Source organism: Schistocerca gregaria, chromosome 10 (assembly GCF_023897955.1).
Source record: "Schistocerca gregaria isolate iqSchGreg1 chromosome 10, iqSchGreg1.2, whole genome shotgun sequence".
In the NCBI taxonomy this organism is placed as follows: Eukaryota; Metazoa; Arthropoda; class Insecta; order Orthoptera; family Acrididae; genus Schistocerca; species Schistocerca gregaria.
In genome coordinates, this window is record NC_064929.1 from 198236693 (window position 1) to 198251925 (window position 15233).

The 15233-nt window shown below is 45.0% G+C and overlaps 1 protein-coding gene across 1 annotated transcript in view; it reads left to right on the top strand.

The window, feature by feature from the left end:
* LOC126293616 (uncharacterized) overlaps window positions 1–15233 on the top strand; it is a gene marked incomplete in the record, with an annotated part of 370783 nt that overhangs the window by 14735 nt on the left and 340815 nt on the right.

Here is a 15233-nt window from a genome sequence, read left to right on the forward strand (position 1 = left end):
CACCATACAGCAATCTTTTTTAAATCGCTTTGCAACTGATACTGGTCTCGGATGACCTTACTAGACGGTAAATTACAGCATCATCTGCGAACAACCTAAGAGAACTGCTCAGATTGTCACCCAGGTCATTTATATAGATCAGGAACAGCAGAGGTCCCAGGACGCTTCCCTGGGAACACCTAATATCACTTCCGTTTTACTCGATTATTTGCCGTATATTACTACGAACTGCGACCTTCCTGACAAGAAATCACGAATCCAGTCGCACAACTGAGACGATACCACATCGGCCCACAGCTTGATTAGAAGTTGCTTGTGAGGAACGGTGTCAAAAGCTTTCCGGAAATCTAGAAATACGGAATCAGCTTGAGAATACTGCTGGAATACTCGCTTAGTGAGTTAAATATGTTGGCTGTGACGTTTTTCTTCTGAATTACGGTAATATCCTACAGCGACGAGCGACGACGGTTTCGGGGCTGCTCTGCAGTGTAGATGGACAGAACCGTACCCAAATACTGCGTGAGTCTCTCTCTCTCTCTCTCTCTCTCTCTCTCTCTCTCTCTCTCTCTCTCTCTCTCTCTCTCTCTCGTACAGCCGCAACCGAGCTACATCAACGGGTTATTCAAACACCCTACATCTGCATGACTGCTCTGCAATTCTGTAAGTGCATGAAACAGGGTTATTCGAACTACCTTCAGACTGAAACTTGTGGCAGATTAAAACTGTGTGCCGGACCGAGACTCGAACTCGGAACCTTTGCCTTTCGCGGGTAAGTGCTGTACCAAGTGTTCTACCCAAGCACGATTCACGCCCCGTCCTCACGGCTTTACTTCTGCCAGTAATGCTGTGAGGACGGGGCGTGAGTCGCGCTGGGGTAGCTCAGTTGGTAGAGTACTTACCCGCGAAAGGCAAAGGTCCCGAGTTCGAGTCTCGGTCCGGCACACAGTTTTAATCTGCGAGTAAGTTGCATATCAGCGCACTCTCGTCTGCAGAGTGAAAATCTGATTCTGGTACCTTCAGACTATTTATCTCCGTTCCAGTCGCTAACAGCTTGTGGTAAAAATGAGCACCCAAGTCTTCCTGTACTAGCTCTGATATCTTGTACTATATTACGATGTTATTTGTTTCTATGTACGTTGGTGACAGTAAAACATTTCCGCGTTGAGAGAAGAAAGTTAGAAACTGAAATTTCGTGAAAAGACCTCACTGAAACGTAAAAGTTTGTTATAAGGTGGGGAGGATTGTGGGAGGGAAGTCGAATGGTCGACCTCGTTTTATTGGGGAGAATTTTAGGAAAGTGTAGTTCATCTGTGAAGGAGGCCGCATATGGGACGCTAGAGCGGCCTGTTCTTGAGTACTGCTAGAATGTTTGGTATCTGTACCAGTAGTTCAGAGGCGTGCTGCTAGATTCGTTACCGGTAAGTTCGAACATAAATTGTTACGGAGATGCTTCAGGAACTCAAAATAGGAATTCCGAGAGGGAAGGTGGTGATATTTCAGAGAAACACTATAGAGAAAGTTTAGAGAACCGGCAATTGAAGCTGACTGCAGAGCGATTCTACTGCCGCCAACGTACATGTTGCATAAGGACCGCGAAGATAGGAGAAATTAGGGCCTATACGGAAACATAAAGACCGTCCTCTTTCCCACGCTCTCTGTAAATTGAATAAGCTAGGGAACGTCTGGTTGCGGTAAGGGTACACTCAATCATACACCGTACGTAGGCTTGCAGAGTATGTATAGATGTAGACGCATGCTAGATTGCAGTGCTATGAAAAACACCTTGCGAAGTCCAAAGTTATCAAGACATTGTAACTAAATTTGGCGCAGTTCAGAAATTTCGTAGACATACACATATAAGTTCTCATGGTAATTAAGGTTACACGTTTTTAGTTATAAACAGTTGAAACTTCATCAACAAGGTGAGTTCAAATGTTCCCAATTTGATATACCATTAGTACAAATCTCTGCAAAACAGAATTTTGATATCTTTTGCCGCTTTTTTACAGCTCTCCTAATATCTGAAAAAGCATAAATGCCTTACTGTTGTATTAAATGGAAATTCCTTCCACAGCAAGTCTCACTATAGTATTGATAAGTAAAATATTATCAGTGGTTTGCAAGGAATAGGTGCACAAAGTTACCAAACTGTTACGGGGAAACTTGAATCAAAGATTTGCCCGTGTTTATAAGAGGTAGTAACATCTATGGGCGAAGAAGTGCAAGCCATATACATGCCCCTTCTTCGTCCACAACCAGTCTTCCCTTCGCTTGTCTTTGGTTAACCTGATTTTCAATCATAGTAGCAATAATGTCAGCTGGAGCAATTCTTCTGTTATCGATTTCCTTAGATTAAGTCCTAGCCTCATAGCAGTTCGTAGCTGGCAAGATAGTGTAGTAGTTACACTTCATAGGAACGAGGCATGCTGCAGATTTTTGTAACAGATCTACTATCTGAACTTTACTCCTTTGCAACCGCTTGTAACCAAATAACATAATCCAAAGAGTGCAAAGTCAGTGGCAGTGAAGCTGTTCCACAGCCTTCCAGATGTACCACACAAACGTTACGTGTATGATTTCACAAAACTGGAAGAAAAGGAATAAATAATATAAGGAAACAGAACAAGAAAGGGGAGTGGCCCCATACAAGATTTTGCCAATTATTTTTATCACACTTAGTAGTGGAATGGGAACGTACATTTTTCACAATCAATGATGGCCACCCCCACTCTCACATCTGTGACTCTCTGCTGCTTCGCCTCAATACAAATCAATCTGCCCTGACACTTGACATCAATACCAACTGTTAATGTGGCCTTCAATGCGGAGAATTTCTGTGCTATCCATCCCGTCCCGTTCCTTAGAGGACGACACCCATTCCCTGTTCCACACTACTGGCCATTAAAATTGCTACACCAAGAAGAAATGCAGATGATAACCGGGTATTCATGGGACAAATATGTTACACTAGAACTAACATGTGATGACATTTTCACGCAATTTGGGTGCATAGATCCTGACAAATCAGTACCCAAAAGAACCACCTCTGGCAGTAATAACGGCCTTGATACGCCTGGCCATTGAGTCGAGCAGAGCTTGGATGGCGCGTACAGGTACAGCTGCCCATGCAGCTTCAACACGATACGCCAATTCATCAAGAATAGTGACTGGTGTATTGTGAGGAGCCAGTAGCTCGGCCACCGTTGACCAGACGTTTTTAATTGGTGAGAGATTTGGAGAATGTGCTGGCCAGGGCAGCAGTCGAACATTTTCTGTATCCTGAAAGGCCCGTACAGGACCTGCAACATGCGGTCGTGCATTATCCTGCTTAAATGCAGGGTTTCGCAGGGATCTAATGAAGGGTAGTGCCACGGATTGTAACACACCTGAATTACAACGTCCACTGTTGAAAGTGCCGTCAATGCGAACTAGAGGTGACAGATTTGTAACCACTGGCACCCCATACCGTCACCCCGGGTGATACGCCAGTAGGGCGACGACGAATACATACTCCCAATGTGCGTTCACCGCGATGTCGCCAATACGGATGCAACCATCATGATGCCGTAAACAGAACGGGGATTCATCCGAAAAAATGACGTTTTGCCATTTGTGCACCGAGGTTCGTCGTTGAGTACACCATCGCAGGCGCTCTTGCTGTGATGCAGCGTCAAGGGTAACCGCAGCCGTGGTCTCAGAGCTGATACTCCATGCTTCTTCAGACGTCGTCGAACTGTTCGTGCAGATGGTTGTTGTCTTACAAACGTCCCCATCTATTGACTCAGCGATCGAGACGTGGCTGCACGATCCGTTACAGCCATGTGGAGAAGATGCCTGTCATGTCGACTGCTAGTGATAAGAGGCAGTTGGGATCCAGCACGGCGTTCCGTATCACTTTCCTGAACCCCTGATTCCATATTCTGCTAGCAGTCATTGGATCTCGACCAGCGCGAGCAGCAATGTTGCGATACGATAAACCGCAATCGCGATAGGCTACAATCCGACCTTTATCAAAGTCGTAAACATGATTGTACGAATTTCTTCTCCTTACACGAGGCATCAAAACGTTTCACCAGGCGAAGCCGGTCAACTGTTGTTTAAGAGATATCGGTTGGAAACTTTCCTCATGTCAGCACCTTGTAGGTGTCGCCTCCGGCGCCAACCTTGTGTGAATGCTCTGAAAAGCTAATCACAGCATCTTCTTCTTGTCGGTTAAATTTCGCGTCTGTAGCACGTCACTTTCGTGGTGCAGCAATTTTAATGGCCAGTAGTGTGTGTTTACGCGGTTCTTCGTTGTCCTGAAACGAAATACATGGATAAATAAACGAGTCTGCCCTCGCTGTATTTCATCGCTGATAACTTCAGAATACAAAAGTTTCTTCCCCGTATACTTATTCCATGCTGCTCCCATACAGAAAAAATAATTACGAATCAAGAGAGCAGAGAAGTGACAAAACTGTGGTAGTGCACAGTAGCTGCTCCGTGAGAGCCCCTTGCTTGCTTCTCCACTTCGCCGACCTCCCCCCCCCCCCCTTACCACACCCCCCCACGGCCACCGACCGCCACCCCTTTCCCTGATTCCCACGCCCACCCCCACACTCAGTTTACTGTGTAATAGCCAACGCTAATTGCTTTCCTACTCCGTCGGTCTTCATCTTGCCTCCCTCTGCCCTTTCCATGCGTGTGACGATACCATGTAATACCTCAGCCTCCTACCTGCCATCTGTTACAGGTAGTTGCCGCTTCTTTCACTTCCGCCCGCAGTACGACTGCCCACCTTCTGAAAACGTGGTTCCCAACATGGGGATAATTACCACTGAGCGTTGTATTAAAATTTTCTGAGGGGTAAAAAAATGTTAAATTGTTTATTCCATGCAATTATTTTTAAAAGGCTATGACAGTTATTACTACTTCGTAAGACTAATAGTATTTACAAAAATTAACAATAGTTAGTTTTCAAATACTAGCATTAACCCGTAACATTGATGTCACACGTGATTCTTAAACTTCTCCAGGCGCACACCTGATGATGCAACAACGTAGATTGCCGAAATATTGTCCTTTATACACTCACACCTAGCTCTTCACCCGAGATTTATTTCTTCATTGAGGTTGCAGTTTGGGAAACGAATGTATGAGCATCAGTAAACAGGCAGCATAACTGTAACGACGTAATGGCTAGTATTCAAAGGCCTACAGTATTATTATTAGTTTGTAACCTGTTTCGCTGGGGTTTGTTTTGTCAGTTCTACAAATGTAATAATTGTCAAAAACTAAATTTTTTTTTGAACCAAATATCTAGATTGCTCAACCACTGATAATCTTGTCTCTCGATCTGCCATCCGAACAGCCTTCTCCAGAAGCCAACACCTTGTTGCTGTCATCTCTGATTTACGCAAAGCGTATGACACCACCTGACGACATAACCTTGGCGCTTTGTATGAGTGGGGTCTGAATTCCGCTCCCAATTTCATGCAGAATTTTCTGTCGCTTCGTATTTTCCGTGTCAAAGTTGACGCGTCCCATAGTCCGCGCCGCCCCTCCCCCCATAACGAGGAGACTGGGGTCCCGCGGAGCTCTGTAATGAGTGTGTTTATTTTTAGTTGCCATTAACGGTATATCAGCAGCTGTAGAGCCTTCCGTCTCACCCTCTCTGTATTCAGACGACTTGTGCATTTCGTACTGCTCCACAAGTGCAGATGTTGCTGAGCGTCGCCTACAGGGAGCAGTCCCCAAGGCGCAGCCATGGGCTCTCGCCCACGGATTCCAGTTTTCGGCCGCTAAGTAGTACCATGCACTTCTGCCGCCGTCGTATCGTTCATCCGGGACCAAAACTCTTTCATGACGATTCATTCACTGTAGTAGAGACATATCGATTCTTATAACTGTTTTTCAACGCCCGATTGATTCGGGTACCTCACCTTCGTCAGCTTAAGCGGAAGTGCTGGCAACACCTAAATACCCTCCGCTGCCTGAGCAACACCTACTGTGGTGCAGATAGTTTTGCTTAACTGCTGCTCTGCGAAGCCCTTCTTCAATCCCGCCTTGACTATGGGAGTGTGGTTTATGGTTCAGCGGCGCTCTCAACATTGCGTTTGCTCGACGCATTGCACCATTGCGGAGTTGGGCTAGCGTCAGGAGCTTTTAGAAAGAATCAGGTGACAGGCGTACTGGTGGTGTCTGAAGTCCCTCCATTGAAGATCAAGCGTGCACAACTGTTCGCCAGTTACGTTGCACACATTTATAGCTCTCCTGAACTTCCTTATTACCTCCCGCATAGGCGGCCCAGGTCATGGCTAAAGATTGCGGTTCACGTGCGATCGCTTCTGTCTGGAGTCCTTCCCTTCATCACCTCTCTTCGAGGTCCATTCACATACACCTCCATGGTGTAGCTGTAGGCCGAATCTTCGCCTGGACCTTTCGCGTGGCCATAAGGACTCCGTTAACACTGCGGCTCTCCGCTGTCCCTTCCTCTGGATTCTTGTACTATGGGGCTCTGAAGTGGTTTACACTGACGCCTCGATTGCTGATGGTAATGTTGGCTTCGCGTTTGTCCACAGAGGCCGTATTGAACAGCATTCCTTGCCCGATGGCTCCAGTGTATTCACTGCAGACAGAGCTGGTGGCCATATCCAGTGCACTTCAGTATATCCGTTCATGCCTCGAGGAATGGTTTCTTCTGTGTACTGACTCCTTGAGCAGCCTACAAGCTATCGACCAGTGCCACCCCCGCCGTCCTTAGGTGGCGTCCATCCAGGAGGCCATCTATGCCTTGGACCGGTCCCGTCGTTCAGTGCTGTTTGTGTGGCCACCAGGACATGACGGCATCCCAGGAAACGAAGTTGCCGACAAGCTGACCAAACAGGCTACGTGGAAATCACTTCTGGAGATGGGCATCTCTGAATCTGACCCGCGTTCTGACCTACGCCGTAGGGTTTTCGGCTTTGGGAGAGGGAATGGCATAACGGTACACACAACAAACCAAGTGTCATTAAGTAGACTAGGAATGTGTGGAAGAGTTCCATGCGGGCCTTTCGCAGGGGATCAGTTGTCCTCTGCCGGCTCCGCATTGGCCACGCTTAGCCGGCACGGTACCTCAGCGTGTTTGGTCAGAGCTGGTTGGCCTATGTAATAAAAAAACTTGAGTGGAAGGATCAACAAAACGAACTTGACCGGATGTCATGTGACGTCCGCAACGACCAAACACATCGATCAACAACGAACAAAATGAAAAAAAAGTTGGTGCGGTGCCCGATTGACAGTGGCCCATATTCTAGTGCTCTGTCCCACTTTGACTGCCCAGCGACCAAATCTTGGGTTGCCGGACACGTTGTCGCTAATTTTATCTGACAGTGCCTCATCGGCTGATTCAGTTTTACGTTTTATTCATGAGCGTGGGTTTTATCATTTGATCAAAGTTTCATCGCATGTCCTTTGTCCTTGTGTCCTCCACCCTTGAGCTTACAGGGTGGAGAATTTAATTTGTTGCAGAGTGGCTCGATTCTCGTTTTTTATTCTCATGGTCAGCCAGCCATGGTATCCGCTTTGTTGTTTTAATGTCTTCATCCTGTTTCTTGCACTTCTGTGGTTTTCTTGTCCCCTTTTGTCCATTTACATGTTTGCTGCTCTTCATCGTTCTTGTCTGCCTCGAGATGACTGAGTGTTTGTTTTCCTCATCATTTCATCATCATCCAGGAAAGTGGCGAAATTGGGCTGAGCAAAGCTTGGGAAACTGTACGGGCGCTGATAACCGGGCAGTTGAGCGCCCCACAAACCAAATATCTTTTGTGATTTTTTTCGTTTCATTCCGTTTTGTCAGTCTAGTTTTATTCTCACACTTGTGGCATTGTTTTATTAGGAACAAGAGACTGGTCTCGTAGTTTGGTCTGTTCCCTCCTCTTTTAATCCAAACATCCAAACTCACAAATTCCGTAGTCCAGGCATGGTCATCTTTTCGACGTCTAAATTTCACAATTTTTCTGTATCTTCTCGACGGATGTATTTGCGTTCATAGATAAAGTGACCACACCTTATGGTACGCCCGTGTTCTTCAAAATCTGTTGAAATTGCTCTGCCGTGTAAAACTGACACACGCAGCCATCACAGGTATTCTTTGTGCAGACATAAAGCAAATTCGCGATTTCTAAACACAATCCCCCTTACCACTCCAGAACGATAAGTTTGCTATTTAGTACAGCGTAGTAAGGAAACTATCAGAACTGTTTTTCATTGCCACGCCATTGTTTTTTTATTAATTGTACTGTTCTGTTAACACTTCACTGATGTATTCCGTGTGTTGTGTTCAGATGCTCGATTTGTTTTTAAAGTATGGTGCTTTCAGTTGCTGAATGAGTTTTCCTCATTGAACATGTTACGGCCAGGCAATAAATACACAGCTTTACTGTAGAGGTCATAAACTGCAGTCTCTTATCGTAATGCCGCGTTTTCGCGAGAGGTAAAACGTCAGTTGCCATTACCCGGTTTCCCAGGAACCCTACTCAGTGAAAGGGGAGTTCAGAATAAGCGAAAACGTGTCGCGGCTTACCCGAAGATACTCGACCGTTTCTGAGAAAACGACCCCTCAAAGTTTTTGACGTAATTTAGATGCGTTTTAGCGCGCAATAAACACTGCCCACCCGCTGACATAGTGGCTAGCGTCGTTAATTATCACTTACGCGTCCCGTGTTCGTAACCCGATTGTGTTATTTAATTTTTGTTTCCATTTATCAACCCATGTCCGTTGGAGGTTACTACACGGATGTTCATCAAATTAGGGAGTACAAGGCGTTAGGGTAATTGTAAAATGACGACTGGATTTCAGTGTCGCACTGTGTGTGTGTGTGTGTGTGTGTGTGTGTGTGTGTGTGTGTGTGTGTGTGTGTGTGGGGGGGGGGGGGGGGGGGGGAAGTGGTATGTTACGAGGTAACAATATATTTAAATTCTCATATTCTGACATTTCTTACTTTAATTCCTCTATTTTATTCACATGCTCATTCTTAATAAGATTTCCCGCATTCGCTTGGATGGCACGAATCGTAGACGGTCGAAACAGATACTTCGAACACCATAAACACTGCGGGAAGGCTGGTTAGCCATAGGGCATTCCTTCGTATGAATCTCATTCGGGAAAGAACCGTCATTAACATTGGTTCACATTTTCCGCGGTGGCAATGATTTCGCGGTGAACTGTGCATAACTGATCACTTTTTCGCAAATCGATGCTTGCAGTTGGTTGTTAATCAAGGTAAACTAGAGGAATTTCACCGAAAAAATTGCAATTTCTTTTCTCATGAATTTAAAAAATTCATTCATCTGACATGCAATAGAAGAATGACAAATTATCAGTGTAAATTGGAAACCATTCGCGTAGTAGTCTCCTACCGATATGGGTATATGTAAAACTAAAAAGAGGTAATCGGTTTTCGGACATGGGGGCTCAAACTTAAAACGTTGCACGCTAATCACTGGTCCTACACTTCGCCTGAGTATAGCGCACAGTAAACGCACATAAAGTGCCTGAAAATACCTGGAAAGCCGTGTCGTTTCAGAAACGGAGTTTCTACGAATAAGCAGAGACAGCTGTTCACACCGAGCGAGGTTCGCTAGGACGACGGTTCAAACCCGCGTCCGGCCATCCTGATCTAGGTTCTCCGTGATTTCCCTAAATCGCTTCAGGCATCCTACCCTAATCTGATAGGATGGATGATCTCGCTGTTTGGTCTCCCCACGCTCCCCCCTCCCTAATCAACCGACCAACCAACACCCGTTGTCCTATTTTGACTCCTCTTCCGCTGAGCGAAGTTTCTGGTAAATAGTGATGACACTTGCCGTGTCCTCCCCGTTACAGAAATTATGTGAGACGATCTGCGATCGATGCTGAACGAACTGGAAGACCACCTAATCTAAACGAACAGAAGTTGTTGCATGTATCCGAATCCATGCAACAGAGACCAGCAAAATCATTTTGCAAGTCGACACAAGGCAAAAAAGGATCGGGCTTGGCAACCGCGCATAAAGCGGTTAGCCAAACATGGTAATTTGCTAGAACTTCTTCGGAGATTAAAATTGTATGTCGGAACGGCATTTGATCCCAGGACTATCGCCTTTCGCGGAAGAGTGAGCAACCATCGAAGTTAGCCGACTACAACTCACGACCCGTCCTCACAGCTGTACTACATACCTCATGGCTTACCTCCAAACTTCCAGAGTCGTCCTCGGGTAGCTCAGTTTGTAGAGCACTTACCTGCGAAAGGCAGAAGTCCTGGGTTCGAGTGCTGTTCCGGCAGTTTGTCGGCCAGGAACTTCGATAATTATGACTGTACACCCCGCTGCAGAGTGAAATAATTTATTCTGGATGGAAATTATTCCCGTATAGAGTGACAGCGGTGCAAGAATTTAAAAATGCGAATCGTGAACAGCGAATCCGTTACGGCAAATGATTTAAGTTTCATTGTGAAGAGTACTATTGAGAATCTTGATGTCACCTTCTATACACGCGAGGCCAGGTTCAACGATTATGGTTGACAGACAGCCCTTGTGCTATTCAAGCGTCATTGGATGTACAGAAAATTGCAGTGGGATACCGATACCCAGATGTCGCTTTTTGAACCTTTAATTTTGCAAACTACCTTGACGGATGAACATTATTCCTTAATGATCTACCATTTCATTGACTAGCTAAAGAAAGACTGAGTCAACTGCTCTTGGTCTGAACGAGATGGCGCTAGTACATCTAACGATACAATGCGTCGTCTGGCATAGTATTTTCGCGAACGTGTCGTCTCAAAAGAACCTTGTCATCCTTGTTCGCGCGACCTTACTTCACAAGACTTTATCTATGGGCGCACCAAAATCTGCAGTCTATTATAATTGGCCATGCACGTTGTGGAATGGTAGTTCCAAATATCTTCTGCTATGATACGTGCACGGGGACTAACTGGTTTTATTATTTTATATATGGAAGACCAGTGCGTGTCCGTCTCCCCCCCCCCCCCTCCTCCCGCTTCTCACTTCTCGTAACTGAATTGTAGCCAATTCGTTTACCTCGCGTCTAGAAGTAGTTTCCGTAACTGGTTTCTTCTGCATCGTTCGCGAGCTCCAACGATTGTGCAATATGTAGTGTGTAACAATGCAGCAAATGGGCAAGTGTAAATGGTTAAACATAATGGGAGCAGTAAAATGTTAAAATAACCATTAGTCCCCGCGCACTGCAAAAGTCACAAAACTGCTTCACACAATCTTAGGATCAAGATGAGATGGCATAAAGATGTTTTCCGAGGCCACTTCAATAATAACGTATTTACGCGGAGCTGCACTTAACACATTAGTTTGCGTGTTGCCACCTCGAGAACTGATGGTAGACATCCTTCAATTAACACAATATAGCGTAAGTACCCCATCTGAGGCAATTTCTCAACGAAGAGTTCCATCTTTACATGAAATCAGCTTTTATACACACATTCATAGCACCTACTCGGAAATCGATCATAGACAAGTAGTGAACCATCTTCGCAGTTCGGCGCCTGACCTCTCAGGGCGGACTTGTGACTGGTGTATCATCAGTAATCACTGACGGTAACTGAAATTTGGGATTAGCATTTCCTGATGAAGTTAGTGATATTGAAATTATTAATAACTTCTCAGTGCAAGTAGTGTTGTCAGTACGGTTCGAGTTCTAACTTATCTACACAGTAAGTATAAATAAAATGTTCGCCTCTTGGTAGGTGAGCGAACGGCCTTGCCGCAGAGGTAGCACCGGTTCCCGCCAGATCACCGAAGTTAAAGCGCTGTCGGGCTGGGCTAGCACTTGGATGGGTGACCATCCTGTCTGCCGAGCCCTGTTGGCAAGCGGGCTGCACTTAGCCTTTGTGAAGCACACTGAGGAGCTACACACCTCTGAGTATTCCAATTGGTTGACAGGTGTGGCAGCACTACCAACAAAGACGTTGAGCAGCGATATATTTGTGATGCGTCGATCACCTCGAATGAGTGTCCACACGTTCCATCATTGAAGGTGTCACTTGGGTGCGGCCGGCTGGCCCGCGGGAGATGGGGAAAGGTTTGTGCGACAGTATTGCGACGATAACGGAAGACAACTTGTTTTTGTTCACTCGCATGTCTCCGTAGGCATACTGCAAGCCCCCTTTAAATATCTGTGATGCTCTGATTTTCCGCCAAAAATCCCATAACAGCTCCCTGCTTGTAAGGCAACTCAATTACAAACGCCATTTTGAAGACTACGTATAGCGCTGCCACCTGTCGGAAATATTCCACTATGTCCCACAAATTCCGCACGTCTTCAACCAAAATTAGTAGAGGGGGAAAAGAAGTTATATTACGTATTGAATGCCCCTCATTCAGCTGACCTAAATATGCGGTAGATTCTGTCCCACAAACACCGTCAATCCTGACGCCAAGCATTGAACTTAACCCCATTAATTTACACTCACTCTTCTCCGCAAAGTCCCACTGTTCTGGCTTGCTTCCTGCCCCGCCTCGCACCTTCCACAAACATTTGCTTCATTTTACACTGCTATATTGCTGGTCAACGAAATTTCAGCAATGCGAGGATAGCGCGCAGCAGACGTCAGATTGCCATAAAGTGCTCTACGAGTCAATATAGTTAAACGGGTTCAGACATACATAGCTGCCCATAGATGTTACTGCCAAAACATGTTGTAATTGCACACCACCTTTCCGAACGTGCTGCAGAATCGCAGCCTCATCGCTAGAAATGAGTGAACAGTGTAATGACTGAAAAGTCTTTGTTCCAGGCTACAGGAGAGGGCACCTGACCGCTCTGCCGTTCCACATCACCCCCAACCCCAGTGTGGACAGCTGTACGTGGTGGTAATAAAACCCAACCGCCAATGCGATTACCTGTGCTTCGTAACAAGTCTAAGCTGTCATGGAGACGTCCATTAAATTAATCGTTATATTTAAAATTTAGACCCCCTCAGTTAGTGAGATCCGGTAAGATATGAGCAGTTCCCCGTTCCCGTCAGGTGAGGTTCACCCCGTAGTCAGCTAAAAATACGTAAAATGAAAAAATTGATGTGTTTCAAACACTTTAATATCTTGCTTTATTTACAAAGTATATTAAACAGCGTTTTGAAAACGCGATTTTAAGCAGTTCGTAACAGACCAACCCAGAGTAGCACACACAAACAAAAAGGCTTCACGAACATAGTATTAACTTTTTGACGGACCCCTGAAACCCGACCTTTTATTACTATGTCATGTACATTCAATGTCGCTGAACTTTAACTTTGCAGATGGCAAACATTGCCTACCTTTTTTTAAATGTATTACAAACACCTTTTCAAGCCTGACATCTACGGCATAGGTATGTAATCTTGAAGCAACGAATGAACAGTTTTACCAAGACAGAAATTCGAACCCAGGTCTCCTGCACACAAGACAGATGCAGTATCCAATCACTACGCCACCCTGGCACAGTCTCTACGAGGCTGCTCCTACTACCCGAGCACGCATCCCTCCTTAATCCAGATCCCAAATACAAAGTGGGCTGAGGCATGAAAGGGAATCTGGAGTGAGGCATGCTTGGGTAGTCCCTGCAGTTGTGCAAAGCCACTGTGCCAGGGCGTCTGCCTAGTGAGCAGTAGACCTGGGTTCAAATCCAAGACTTGGTGCAAATTTTTATTCTTCGCTTCAGTCTCCATATTCTACTCAACAAAGAGAATTGTCAGTGAACTTCACCATACCTTCCTTCCACAAACCATTAACTTCTAATTTGCACGTGTGTTTAGACGCTTATAAAAAGTTTTTATGCAAATGCATGTTGAACACAATATTATATAACAAGAGTGCGTGGTATCCTTTTGGACATGTCCGAAACAAGACCTCACACGTTCGTATAACTGATTTTCCTCGATAGGAAATGAATCCTCCACCTCCGATGACCAATTGCATTGGTCCTCCCGCAGCAATCTCAAATTAGGGAGCATGTAGGACGTAGACAGGTACTGTGGATAGGTAGTGCTGGTGGGAGGGTCGGTTGGGAGGCTTGCTAATACAGTCCACGCAGTTGACTCACTGTGTCCTGATGACGCAGTGGTTGACTCATCTGCATAGTAAGCTTGACATCCTGGGTTCGAATTCTGGTGCCACTGAAACCTTCCAGTCTCCTCTATATCTCTTTCGTCACGCAACCTTCCATTCTAAAATAACGTATGAAACCTTCCCTTTGGATTTTTCTCTCTTGCTTAATAATAACAAATGAAATCTTCCCTTTAAAAGTAATTTTTTCTCAATCTTAGCATACAAATTTAAATGCTGCTAATTAAAAGTTATTTTCTGATTATTTCGACGAAACATAGAATGTGTCGTCGTCGGCGTCGTGGCCCTCAGTCGTTACTCCAATAACCCAAAACTGCTCCTTACCTGTTTCACTGTTACATCGATCCGCGACATAAATATACTTACTTTATTAGCTGCTGGTGGGCTGTCATAAGTGGCTGTATTTATTACCAAAGCTTTAATAGAAAAGCTGACGTTGTTCTTTAATTTGACTGACGTTACATAATTCATAGTTTAACTACTTCTTGACAGCAATAAAATTATCAGTTTTACTTTGATGCTTTTTGGGATGAATTATAATCAGTAATGCAATATTGCTGGCAAGAATTATATTCTGAATAAAATGATTTTACAAACGTTCAAATCGGTCAGAATTTTTACAATAATCGTACAACTAGCATTGTGCAAACATACATTCATTAGTCTTGAGTCTCTCAAAAAAGTGATTCAATAATATCAGTTCGTCGTATAATAGTTAGCTGATGTCTCTGTACATCAGTTTATAATGTCCTGTAAATCATAGCTGGTGGCTGGCAGGCACACCGCTCCTCTCAGCCTCTCGCTTCAGATCTGCTACCGACTCGCTTCACATCTCGCTCACGAACGCTAAAATGCGGTCCCTCCTGCCAACAGTACTTTGGTGCAGACATTCCCTGCTACCACAATTATTTCCAGCATAACAAATATTATTCCTACTTAATCCTTTTAATAAAATATAAAAATCTTTCATAAATTGTGGTTTGACAATAGAAATATACACGTCTTACACCACAAATTCGGCATGAAATCCTGATGCAGCTGACTTCAATCATTCGCTTTCGATTTACACAATATAACATCTTCATATGCAGAATATCACGACTGACTCTGACATACAGTGCTTTTGACCAGCATAGCAGAGAACTCCCTGAATG